Raw genomic sequence first — 12,710 nt, 5'->3', positions numbered from 1 at the left:
GCCTTTCTTCCTGAGTTTGTTGATGCTTTCTCTGTTAGGTTAATTTGCTCAGCAAATACTTAACATGTTTGCACACTGAGGTTTTTCTGAGGTTCAGGGAAACTGCCTGAAGGAGTAAAAGCAGAACAGAATATTGAGGTGGATTTTATATATTTTATGACTTATTTTTATTTTATGTGTATGAGTGTTTATCTGCATGGTTATCTGGGACCCATATGTGTCTCTGGGACCCACAGAACCAGGAGACATCAGATCCCTGGTGATCTGACTTTAATATACCACTATTGACCATACTTGAATGCAAGAATTATTGAGTTCTCAGAATTCTTTTGTGTATTATCACAAAATATAGAATGGAATGTTTTAATTTAATGTCACTTGTGTGAGGAATGTTTATGTAAATTTGGAGTAAGAGAATACATTTTGCTTTCATATTAGATATGTGTTCTAACATTATATTTAAGATTAGTGTTATACTTAGGTTCCAATAAATACTGAAATTTGTTTCTAGAAATGCTATACTTCCCATAAAATGTTATATTTCTATTCTATATGAGCCCCTGGTTTTATTGAGATGGGTACAGAGTCTTAGAGTCTTGCTATGAAGCCCCAATTGGCTTGAATTTAAAATGTAGACCAGGCAGTCCTTGAACTCTTGGCAATCTTTCTGTCTCATCTTCCCAAGTGCTGTGATTACAGGTGTACACCAACCATGCTGGATTATGTATAGTCTCATACTCTGTGTGTGTGTGTGTGTGTGTGTGTGTGTGTGTGTGTGTAGGTGCTTGTGTTTGTAGGCTGCATGCCTCTGAAAGCCAGAAGTCACCCTCAGGTGTTGTTCCTTAGGAGACATCCACCTTGGTTTTCGGAGGCAAGATTTCAATGCTGTAGGTGGAGTTCACCCTGTTGGCTAAACTGACTGGCCAGAAAGATCCAGGCATCCACTTGTTTCTGCCTTCCCAGTACTGGGATTGCAATTGGTAATCAAACGCTGTACTACTGAGCTATCCTGTCAGTTATATTAATTGGCAAAGCACACAGTTACAAGAAATTGTGTAAATTCCCTTGCATGTGAATGATTTTTTTTTTAATTATAGGACTTATGTTTTATGTTTGAGTGAACGGTTCACATATTTATCTAGAGACAGACACCTTGAATATCTTTTCCTGTAACTGTGGGAAAGTGATGTGTCTGAGAAAGCAAAATTATACATATCCGGGTGCTAGCACATGGCGCCTTGTGCATATCTGATACTCATGAGAATGGATAAGTGAGACATATGGAAGGATTTAGTCAATGGGTATGAAATGTAAGTCTGCTGATTCTTTGATGTAATTGCTATTTATTTCTGCTGTAGAAAATTATAAATCCCATAGTAGAAGTAGATTTTAAGAAGCACTTTCAGGTACTTTCCTGATCTTTTTCTGCCAGTAGTCCCTTGTTTGAATTAATTTACCAGCTGCTGCTGTGTCATGGTGTTAGTGAAGTCAGGTGCTCCTAGGTTTAGAGCGGCGACTCCATGCTCCTCTCCTATGGCTCTACGATACTATTCCTCCTATTGCAAAAATAAAGTCTCCTTTGAGAAGTACAAGAATGGCTAATAACACAAGACTTCATGCCATTCTCTTAGGACCCTAGCAGATTCTAGGTGAGAACAAAGAGTCAAGCATACAGGTTTAACTGTCGCACCGCTCCAGAAGCGCTAACACACACCTCTCCCCAGTGTGCCAGCTGCTGCTCCTGGCACTTTATATGACATTCTATGTATTCAGCCCAACACACGTTTCACATGATATATAATCCTCCGTTTCCTCATTCTCTAGATAAAGAAACTGAGTCACAGCCAAGTGACAAATGTGAGTCACAGCACACTTATGGCAAATGCCCGAGATCCCAGCACTTGTTTGGTTTTTAACTTGTGTTTCTGAGTCAGGGTCTTCCTGTGTAGCCCTAGCTAGCCTGGAGCTCACTACATAGACGGGGCTGTCCTCTAACTCAGAGAGATCCACCTGCCTCTGCTTCCTGGGTACTGAGATAAAGGCATATGCCACCACACCAACATTCCAGCCTTGGGATGGGAAGCAAAGGCAGGAGGATCAGAAGTTCAAGGCCATCCTCACCACAAGCAAGCTGGAAAGCAGACTGTAATGTGTGAGTCAATGGTGTGGGGTGTGAGGTGGAGAGATGGCTCACCGGTTAGAGCACTGGCTGCTCTTCCAGAGGATCTGGGTTTGATTCCCAGCACACATGGTGGCTCACAACCATCTGTAACTTTAGTTTTAAGGGATCTAATGCCCTCTGGCTTTAAAGGACATTACATGCATATGGTGCACAGGTATATGTAGGCAAAACACTCATACACATAAAATATAAAAGACTGACAAGATGGCTCAGTGGGTAATGGCACTTGCCACCAACCTGACAATCTGATTTCCATACCCAAGACACGTGTGGTGGAGTGAACCGGCTCCCACAAGCTGTCCTCAGACCTCTACATGCCCACCATAGCACGCCATTCACAAGCTTATGCACAGTACCCAGTAAGTACATTTAAGTTTAAATAATTTAAATTCCTTTTGTAAAAGGTAAAAGATATAGTCACAGAGAATTAAGTAATTCGCAAAGTTCATAACCCTAGCAAATATAGGAGTGAGGATTTCGAGCCCAGCAGTCTGCTTGCAGACCTTAAATACTGCTCTGAAATGCAAAACAGAAGTCACAACTGAAGATAATTGCAGACTAGGATGGCCAGAAAGTCAGCATTATAACAGTGCGGCAGCCACAGCATGGAGAGGTCAGATGATTCTAACATGACGCAGGCCTTAGGGAGGAGTGGCTCGGTAGACAGTTTCTGAGGGTGGACTGAGATCTGCCTTTCATACATAAAACTCACCTACGAAATTGCAGGATTCAGTGTTTAGTTTTTTCATGCAGTTGCACAGTCCTTTTTAGGACAGTTTGTCATCACCCTTAAGAGTTCTGTTCTCCTTAACAGCTAATCCCCTTTCCCCTCTGCTCCAGGCAACCATTGATTGACTTTCTGCCTTCACAGAAAGCCTTTTTGCTGTTCTGGACATTTTACATACAGGTTAATTATCCCCAGTGCTTGGAACCAGAAGTGTTTTAGATTTGGGGTTCTTATAGATTTTGGAATATTTGTATAAACATAATGAGGTATTTTAGGGATATACCTTAAGGCTAATTAAACATGAAATTTGTTTCATATATACCTCATGCACACAGTTGGAAGGTATTTTTAATTGTTTTGTTTCATTTATTTAGAAATTTTCACTTTTAGGGGCTAGAGGGATGGTTCAGCAGTAAAGAACACTGATTATTCTTCCAGAGGTCCTGAGTTCAATTCCCAGCAACCACATGGTGGCTCACAACCATCTGTAATGGATCCAATCCCTTTTCTGGTGTGTCTAAAGACAGTGACAGTGTACTCGTATACATACAACAAATCTTTTTTAAAAATTTTCACTGTGTGTGTGTGTGTGTGTGTGTGTGTGTGTGTGTGTGTGTGTGTGTTTTCAAGCATGAATGTGCTGTGTGTGAAGTCAGAGGGCAACTTGTAGGTCCCTGGGATTGACCTCAGGTTGTTGGGCTTAGTGGCAAACACCTGTGGATACGGATGGTTCTTAGTAACTTTCACTTACTCACTTTTTAGACAGTTTGTTACAGTATAGCCCACGTTGGCCTAGAACTCACCAGGTAGCCTAGTCTCTTCTCAGACTTCCTGGCATGCAGAATACTAGGAGTTCAGGCATCCACGATCCCTCCCAGCTCAGGAAGATTATTTTATTTTATTTTTATCTTCTTTTTCTTTTTTTACTTTGTTTTTGAGCTGGGGCCTCATAGACATCAGAATAGCCTCACACTTTGTGTAGCAGATGATGACTTTGAACTTCTGATCCAGTTTATGTGGTGTGGAGATCCTGCCCAGGGCTTTGTGCATCTTGGGCAAGCACTGTAGCAACCGAGCTCCAGCTCCAGTCCAGGAAGGTAAATTCACACAGTGTTCAGAACGTCTGTGCTTTAACAAGGTGGGGTGGGTTCTCTAGACTTGTGGATGATGCTTTTCTCTCATGACCCAGATCTCTAGGTTTATTACTCCAATAGCCAACCACAACACCAACTATAGGTGTGTGTTCTTCTGAACACAGCAACATTTTTTAAAATTGTCTAGATTTATTTATTTTGTATGTGTGAGTGTTTTGTCTATGTGTGTGTATGTATCTGTCCCATATGCTATTATGTAACCCCTTATGTTTATGCAGTAGAATATAATAAATACTATCACCATTTTATGCTCCTTACATGAAATTCACAAATCACATTGTTAAAAGTATGGTTTGCAGCTGGTGACACGGCTTAGTGGTTAAAAGCGCTTGCTCCTTTTCTAAAGAACCCAAGTTTAGTTCCTAATACCCACTTTGGGAAGCTCACAATTGCTCTCAATCTCTTGGCACCTTCTGGCCTTGGTGTGCATATGCACGCTCACACACACACACACACACACACACACACACACACACACACACACAGAAATAAATTTTTAAATGTTTATTACTTACGCTGCAAATATTTCAGTAGCTAGTGCAAGCCTAGAATACATGTAAATCCTGGCTAAGTGTGGGTTGCCCTGATGCTGTTTGTATCCAATGCTAATTATGCTTCCTCAAGAAGGGCTGCCTAGGACGTGGAGTGAATCACTTATTAGCAAATTTACTCTTAAACAAAATATTACATTAGCTATATCATACATTGGTAGAAATCTTTGTAATTGATACAAAATTGAAGTTATAGTTTCTTACATTGGTGCAGAATTTATTTGATAAAAATTTAAGGCTCTCATTGGTATGAATTTTTATTGATATAAAATTGGGATTAATATTGTTACTCTCATATAGACATTGTGTCTATACAACATATTTAAGAATATGAGGCTTAGACCCAGTCCTATAACTGCGATTATAAACTGTTTTTAGACAATTAAGCAATTCAAGTTAAGGGCCAGATAGCAAACTCATGGTTCTGAGTAATTAAAAAGGTATATTTGAGATAATTCAATTAGAAATGTCTGAGAGTCGTCAAGGCTTAGCAGTTCAGAAACGCTTTGCATAGATAGTCTTCAAAGGCATCAGAAGTCCACAGAACATGACGTTTGTGGACATTTCTTTATTAAAGATCATTTGACTAGAGACCTGCCTGCTCCTGACAGCACCCCCTTGGATTCTAAGAAGAAACTGAGCCTCAATGGAGTTGCTCAGTTGTTGCAAAACAACCACTAGGCAAGAGTTGCCTCAGTTCATCTACAGAAAAATGCTGTCCAGAAAGGGGCATACTGTGCAGAATAGTCAACTGAGAATCTCTGCCCAGGCATAAGCGTTTTACTGAGATTATATCTGTTTATGAGATAAGAATGTCTGCTTTGCTCAGTGGTGTTGATGGCACAGGCCTTTAATCCCAGCACTTGGGAGGCAGGTGGATCTCTGAATTTGAGACCAGTCTGATCTACATTCTGGGATGGCTAGAGCTACACAGAGAAACTCTGTTTTGAAAAACAAACCAAAAAGAAGAATTTTTGTTTTACAGTTCAAATATTTCAGCCCTTCACGATTCTGCATTACAAAGGTCTGTCAGATGATCCTGGGCCAGAAGGCTGAAGGCTGATGCTCCAACGGTTTGAGGATTGAGGGACTGCTCAGTGGTGATCAGTGGTCTTTATACATTGGCTTAGTGTTGGGAACTATGTTTGGTACTTTTCAAATTTTCAGGTAATATTAGTTCTTGGATTTTTGACAGCGATGAAGACTGGTTGGAACCCAAGCTGTTTAGCATTGAGAAGGATGATAGAGACTTAGAAGATGGTTTTCAGATGACATACAATCTAAGTCAGGTGTAGAACTAGAAGTCTTTTATGTTAGGATAGATGGCAGAGTGCTTTATTGATGGACTGGATGTTAAGTGTTTCTTATACTTTATAAGTTATAGAATGGTAATAATAGTACTCAATTTATACCTGAGGGGAAAAAGCCTTTTAGCTGGACAAAAAGGGGGAAATGTGGGTTGCCCTGATGCTAATTATGCTTCCTAAGAGGGACTGCCTAGGTCGAGGAGTGACTCACATACTCAGGTAACTTCATCAGAACTTTCTCCCCATTGTAATTTGTAAAATAAAGGTGAGAGCCAGTGATTGGGCACGAGAAGGGAAGGTGGGGCTAAAGAGTTGGAGAATGGGGGAAGAGAAGAGAAGAGGAGGAGGAACAGGGCAAGAACAGGATAGGAGGCCTGTCGTTGGATGAGAAGGAAGGATGGGCAGGAGAAGAGTTTGAAGGCAGAGGAGGAGATGAGAACAAAAGAGGGGGAGAGAGAGAGTAGCCGGTAAACAACATGGAAGGTGGCGTTAGGATTCCGCTCTGTGTATTTACAGTTATGAATGTGCTTAAGGGATGGACGGTACTGGGCTTTGTATGTTTAGGTGGGCAATTATATCTTATCAGTTGGGTCAAAGGTTATTGTGTTGTGTGTTCTTTCATGTGTAGATTTGAGTGTAATGGAGTGTGGGGCAGCTGATCTGGGCCGCCACAGAGTTGGGTGTGTGTTTCTGGCATGGAAACCTGCCCTGGGAACTAGATAGGTAGAGAGATTGCTGATGGCTCAGAGAGAGGCCTTTGGCAGTGTGATATGGGACAAAGCAGAGCAGGTGAGAGGCTTTGCTGACTGAGAATTAAGATATCCAGCTGATATCTTGGGGCACTGCAGTGTAGACCTAGTGGGGGATAAAAGTTATTTTTTATATTTTGTAATATTTTTACAACAGATGAAGCCCAAAAGGTTGTCATTTAACAGGGAGGATTTAGCTAGGTTGAATTATACAATCATAATTTCATTTGGTAGCTAGGCTGGGATCATATCTTTGCTTTAGTATAGAATTTATTTGTTAAAAAAGTTTAAAAGTACAAGATTTAGAGCCAGTCCTTCTATTGATGTCATTACAAACTTCTGAGTTGATTACACATGTGAGTTAAGGGCCAAATAGCAAATTCATGGCTCTGAGTTTGTGAGAGTACCTTCAAGATAATATTAAGATAAAAGACAGCATTTTACTTTACAACAACAACAACACACACACACATAAGTAGATGTTAAAAATACGTAAATAAAATTAGTTTTCTTTACTGTAGTAGTTACATACATGTCTATGTGACTTTCTTTAAAGCCCAATACTTCATTTAGTGTAGCTAAACGGAGTCTTACTATGGTACCAAGAGGATTCTTGAATGCATGGGCTCAAGCTATCTTCCTAACTTAGCTTCTAAAGTAACTGAACTTCAGGAATACACCACCATGTCCATCTTAAATATGTTTCAAAAATAATTTTAGGCATAAGCGTTTTACTGAGATTATATCTGTTTATGAGATAAGAATGTCTGCTTTGCTCAGTGGTGTTGATGGCACAGGCCTTTAATCCCAGCACTTGGGAGGCAGGTGGATCTCTGAATTTGAGACCAGTCTGATCTACATTCTGGGATGGCTAGAGCTACACAGAGAAACTCTGTTTTGAAAAACAAACCAAAAAGAAGAATTTTTGTTTTACAGTTCAAATATCTACAGATGAGGTGACTCAGTTCATATATTTTACTTTTATGGATGTAAGCCAGAGAAATGTTGCTGACATAAACATGTAGATGGTAATGAGGAGGATTTTATTACAGCAGTAACACTCAATTATTTGAATTCTTTCTGAAGCATATGCCAAAATTACATCATGATCTGTCATCAAAAATTATTCTTAATGATCTGTCAACTGACATCTCAGTTAGGTACTCTAAATTTTGTGGGAGGTAAAAAGTTGGAAAGTATTTGACTGACAAATCTAACAAACAATATTACTATTTAGTCTTTTTTTCTAGCTTTATCTAATGAATATGTGTTCTGTTTCCTTTTTTTTTTTTTTTTACTTTTTCCAGAGGAACCTCTCCAGTTTACCTGCTATATTTGAGCTGAGGACCGAACCCAGGGCCTTGAGCTTGCTAGGCAAGCGCTCTACCACTGAGCTAAATCCCCAACGCCTACCTGCTGTATTTGAAATATCTTGACAATACATTCTGTTGGCCTTCCTAAAAACAGTTGCTTTTAGACAGGTTCTTGCTATGTGCCTCATCTGTCCTGGAACCCACTGTGTAGACCAGGCTAGCCTTGAATTTAGAGAGTTCCACCTGCCCTTTCTCCCAAGCTTGTGTCTCCTGAGCACTAACACACCTGGCTTGGTTTGTTGCAGTTGTTGTTGTTGTTGCAGTTGTTGTTGTTGTTGTTTGAGGCTTGTAGGCTAGGGTAGCTTCAGGTTCAATGTATAACTAAGGCTGGTGTTGGTCCTGATCCTCCTGTCTCTGCTTCCCTTGTACTTGGAATTACAGGCATGTATCAACATGGCCTGGTAAAGTTTCCATTAAAGGAAACATTTAATTCTCCTACATTTAGGGGCTGGAGAGATGGCTCAGTGGTTAAGAGCACTGACTGTTCTTCCAGGAGTCCTGAGTTCAATTCCCAGCAACCACATGGTGGCTCACAACCATCTGTAATGGGAGCTGATGCCCTCTTCTGGTGTGTCTGAAAACAGCTACAGTGTACTCATATACATAAAATAAATCTAAAAAAAAAATAACTCCTACATTTAGTTAGGAGTCAGTGAAATCTAATTTGGGTTGTTTGTTCGATTTAAGTACTGGTTGAGATAATTCATGTTCCTTAAAATTCAGCTATTCATAAGGTACAGTTGGGGGTGGTTTTTACATTTTCATAGAATTATACAGCCTAGGCCTAAAATACACTTCCATTATTTTCTAAAATGGAGTTAACTTTCATCAGAACTTCCTCCCAGTTTTCCTCTCTCAGTTCCTTCAGTAAGCATGCTTACAGGAATCATCTAGGTTATATTATAATGTGTGTGGGTGCGTGTGTGTCTGTCTGTCTGTATATATGTGTGTATTTATGTGTCTGTGTGTCTGTATGTGATGGTTTGATGGGGATCATGGTCTAACCAGTGTTAGGCGAGCACTTTACCACTGAGCCATACATGCAACCTTTATTCTCCATTTTTATGGTTGAATAATATTCATTTGTATAGCTGTCCAAATTACCTGGTTTTGGTTTTTTGTTTGTTTGTTTGTTTGGGTAGGCACTGTCCCTGACTTGGTATCTGGTGATCCCTAGCATCCTGTTTTCCAACAGGCATTGGAGGATTTGTTAAAAGTAGTAAACTCTGATGGTCTGTTTACTTTTCCACCATAACCACACTATGTGACTGTCGCTCTCTATTAGCGGCCTGCAGACCTTTTGTGGTAGAATGATTTGGGTTTTTTTAGTTTTAATTAGATTTGTGATCTACAAGTTTATGTTCAAGGCTCGTATTATTTTATTCTTTTTGGTAAAGGTTTATTTGACCAAATTAAGTAGTAAACAGTTCTACTTTCCCAATTAAGTCACAAATTAAACAAACTTCAGATTATGTTCCAGATGTTTAATGAGGGCTTTGCTGGATACATCCACATCGTCCAGCTCACATTCCACATTCCCATAGTTTACCATGTTCTAAGTCGCACACCGTCACCGTAGTCTATAAGAACTCTGCCGCCCTCTTAAACACTTTACCCATTATGGATGCTGTCTTCCCTTTCCTCTCCTCACCCCACAGCCATAGGCAACCACCGGACCGCTTTCTATGCATCAGTTTGCCTCCACTGGGTGTCTCATGTAAACATTCATCATTCATTCTGTGTGTGTGTGTGTGTGTGTGTGTGTGTGTGTGTGTGTGTGTGTGTGTGTGTGTGTACACTAGGGCAAGCATGTGGAAGTCAGAGGACAACTCACTGTAGTTGGTTCTCTTCCACAGGGAGATGCTGGGACCAAATTTAGGTCATTATTACACTTGGCAGCAAATGTTTTTACCCATCTCACTGTCCCCCTCACTACTTGATAGCAAAATATTTTTAAGCATCAAGCTGGAAAAAATATTTTATTGTGAAGTTTTCCTTCTTTAGCTACTCACTTAATAGTAAGATCATCTCCATTTTGTTGGTTGTTATGAATAATGCTCTTGTAGATGTTTCCATTCTCGTGTCGGCAAGTTTTCAGTTCTCTTTGGTGTATTGCTAGCAGTTGGATCACCAGGTCACATGCTAGCTCTGCTTCACCTTCAAAGGGTTCGTTTATTTTTACTTATGAGTGTGTGCGTGCCAGCTGGGTTGTATGTGAAGCACATGCGTTCAGGTACTTGTGAAGTGAGAAGAGGGAGTTGCAGGCAGTTGTAAGCCATCTATTGTAGGTGCTGGGTCCCAAACTCAGGATTTTTGCTAGATCTTACATGCTCTTAACCTCTGAGCCATCTCTCCAGCCCCTGCTTCACCCTTTAAAGAACTATCAGGCTGTCTTCCAAAGCAGCTGCACTGTTTTATATTCCTGGAATCCATCTGTGATGGTTATGACTCCCTCATGTATATCCCAATGTTTGATTTTGGTCTAAAACATTTGTTATTTTAAATGAATGAAACTTTTTAAATTTACATGTAATTTAAAGTGGGAGTAGGTAGGCATAAAGCCATTCCTACACACAGTTCTACAGCATTCCTATCAGTTGGAAGCTCACATCAGCTCACATAATTCCGCAAATTTCTTCACCATTTATATTGCTAAGCAGTGGTGTTGGACAGGGTCTCACTAGTTAGCCTTGTCTAGTTCTACAGTCCATATCCTCTTGCCTGGTGGAAAATGAGTGTTAAATAATAATACCACAAGAATCGGAGTCCTGCATCCTGTGGCAGTTTCAAGGGTCAGTCCTGAGGTGAGAACCATCATTCCCTCCCTCTGTGTGGCTGACATTACATCTGAAGTCAGAACCCCCAAGGTTGGAGTTCTCTGTTCCCAACAACACTCTTGACTATCAACAAAAATAGGTAAAATAGCTAAACATTGGTAGTCCTGCCAAGGGTTTCTGGTGCTGTGACTGAAGAAATTTCACCTACACCCATGCCATAATTTACTTGTTTTGTTTGATATTCTGGAACACTGTGTGGTAATAACATTCTGAATGGATGGAAGGTAAAATATTTCATTATTTATATTAGAAAGGACAAAGAGGCATATGAAGAGGAAAATGAGAAAGGTCTAACCTCTGTACAATGCCATGAGTGCCCCCATTAATGAATAAGTAATTTTAAGCTGTAGGCAAGAAAGCATACAACAGATATTTACTTGGTAGGGCAGTGGCAGAAAAAGAAGAGACGTGGTGAGCAGTAAAATGGGATGAGTGACTAGTCGGTCACAGAGGCAGAGCTAGATGTTCCAAGAAACCTATCATGGGAGGGAAAGGGAAAGGAGAGAGAATATGGGGCCAGGAGAAGCGCTTAGTGCCCGTAGAATTGTAGTCTTGTACTGAGACAGAAGGGAGGAATTCACAGAAGAGTCTAGAAGGAAGACAGAAGGCAATACAGAGAATGAACCAAGGAAATGTAAAGGGTTAATGGGTGCCATCCAGAGAAGGACACTTGTGTCAGAGTCACCACATTCCCTTTGCAGCCCATAGCAAAAGAAAGTGCCCATGGTCGCTCTCCATTCATTCATTCATTCATTCATTCATTCATTCATTCATTCATTCATTCATGTGTTTGTTTGTTTACTTATTTTCCTTAATTTATCTTTTAGCCATCTCTGATGCTTGTTTTTATTTGTGTTTTTGAGACAGAATCTAACTATTGTCATCTCTGCTTAAAAAAAAAAAACAAAAAACAAAAAAACAATGTGTATGTGGGGGGCAATGGTTTGAATGTATCTATGCAAGTGTCTATGCTGGTGTGTGCATGTGCCAGGCATACGCACCTGGTGTCTTTCAACTACTGTTGAGACAGGGTGTCCTGATAAACGTGGAGCTTACCAGTTAGGCCAGACTAATCACTAATCGCCTGGCTGGCCAGATGAGTCCTGAGATCCTCCTGTCTTCACATGCCAGTGACAATATTCCTGGAGTATGCCACTATACAGAGCTCTTGGCGTGGGTGGTAGGGATCCAAATTCAGGTCCTCCTGATTATACAGCAAGCACTTTACCCACAAGCCCCACTTCTGCTTCCAGTCCACATCACCTCTGACCCTGTGCCTTGACTTGCCTTTAGTGTACAGTTCAGACCGCTGTCATCTAGTCTGTAGACATCCTTCTTCATCACCATTTTTATATCGTTAATTCTTAACGTAATGCTCATTTCAGTGTTTCCTTATGTCACTGGCCAGAGATAATGCTTAACATAAGACAGCTTGTTAATGAGGTTTGCATGGTGGAAAAAAAATCAGTATTTAAGATTTGAAGATGCCGCCATAACAGGATCATAGACTGGAGGGCTCAGACAACAGAAATTTATTTCTCATGGTTCTAGATTCTGAAAAAAGATCAAAATTCCAGCTCATTCTTTGTCTTGTGGGGTCCCTCTCCCTGTTTTATACTTGGCAGTATTGACATTGGAGCCATATGTACTAGGGAGGGAAGGGTCAGTGAGGTCTCTGGGTAGTTTTGTTTTTGTTTTTTGATTTTTTTCTTTAAGATTTATTTAACTATGTCTACATATGCACACATCCTTGTGTATGTGTGGGTACCCATGAAGGCCAGAAGAGAATGTTGAATCTTTTAGAGTTAGTTACAGATGTTTCTGAGATGT

At 40.3% G+C, this 12,710-nt stretch overlaps 1 protein-coding gene across 4 annotated transcripts in view; it reads left to right on the top strand.

The window, feature by feature from the left end:
- Positions 1 to 12,710, top strand: part of Blm (BLM RecQ like helicase) — an 86,167-nt gene that overhangs the window by 43,580 nt on the left and 29,877 nt on the right.

Source organism: Rattus norvegicus, chromosome 1 (genome assembly GCF_021556685.1).
Source record: "Rattus norvegicus strain SHRSP/BbbUtx chromosome 1, alternate assembly SHRSP_T2T, whole genome shotgun sequence".
Lineage (NCBI taxonomy): Eukaryota > Metazoa > Chordata > Mammalia > Rodentia > Muridae > Rattus > Rattus norvegicus.
This window is presented reverse-complemented; position numbering and strand designations above follow the sequence as displayed.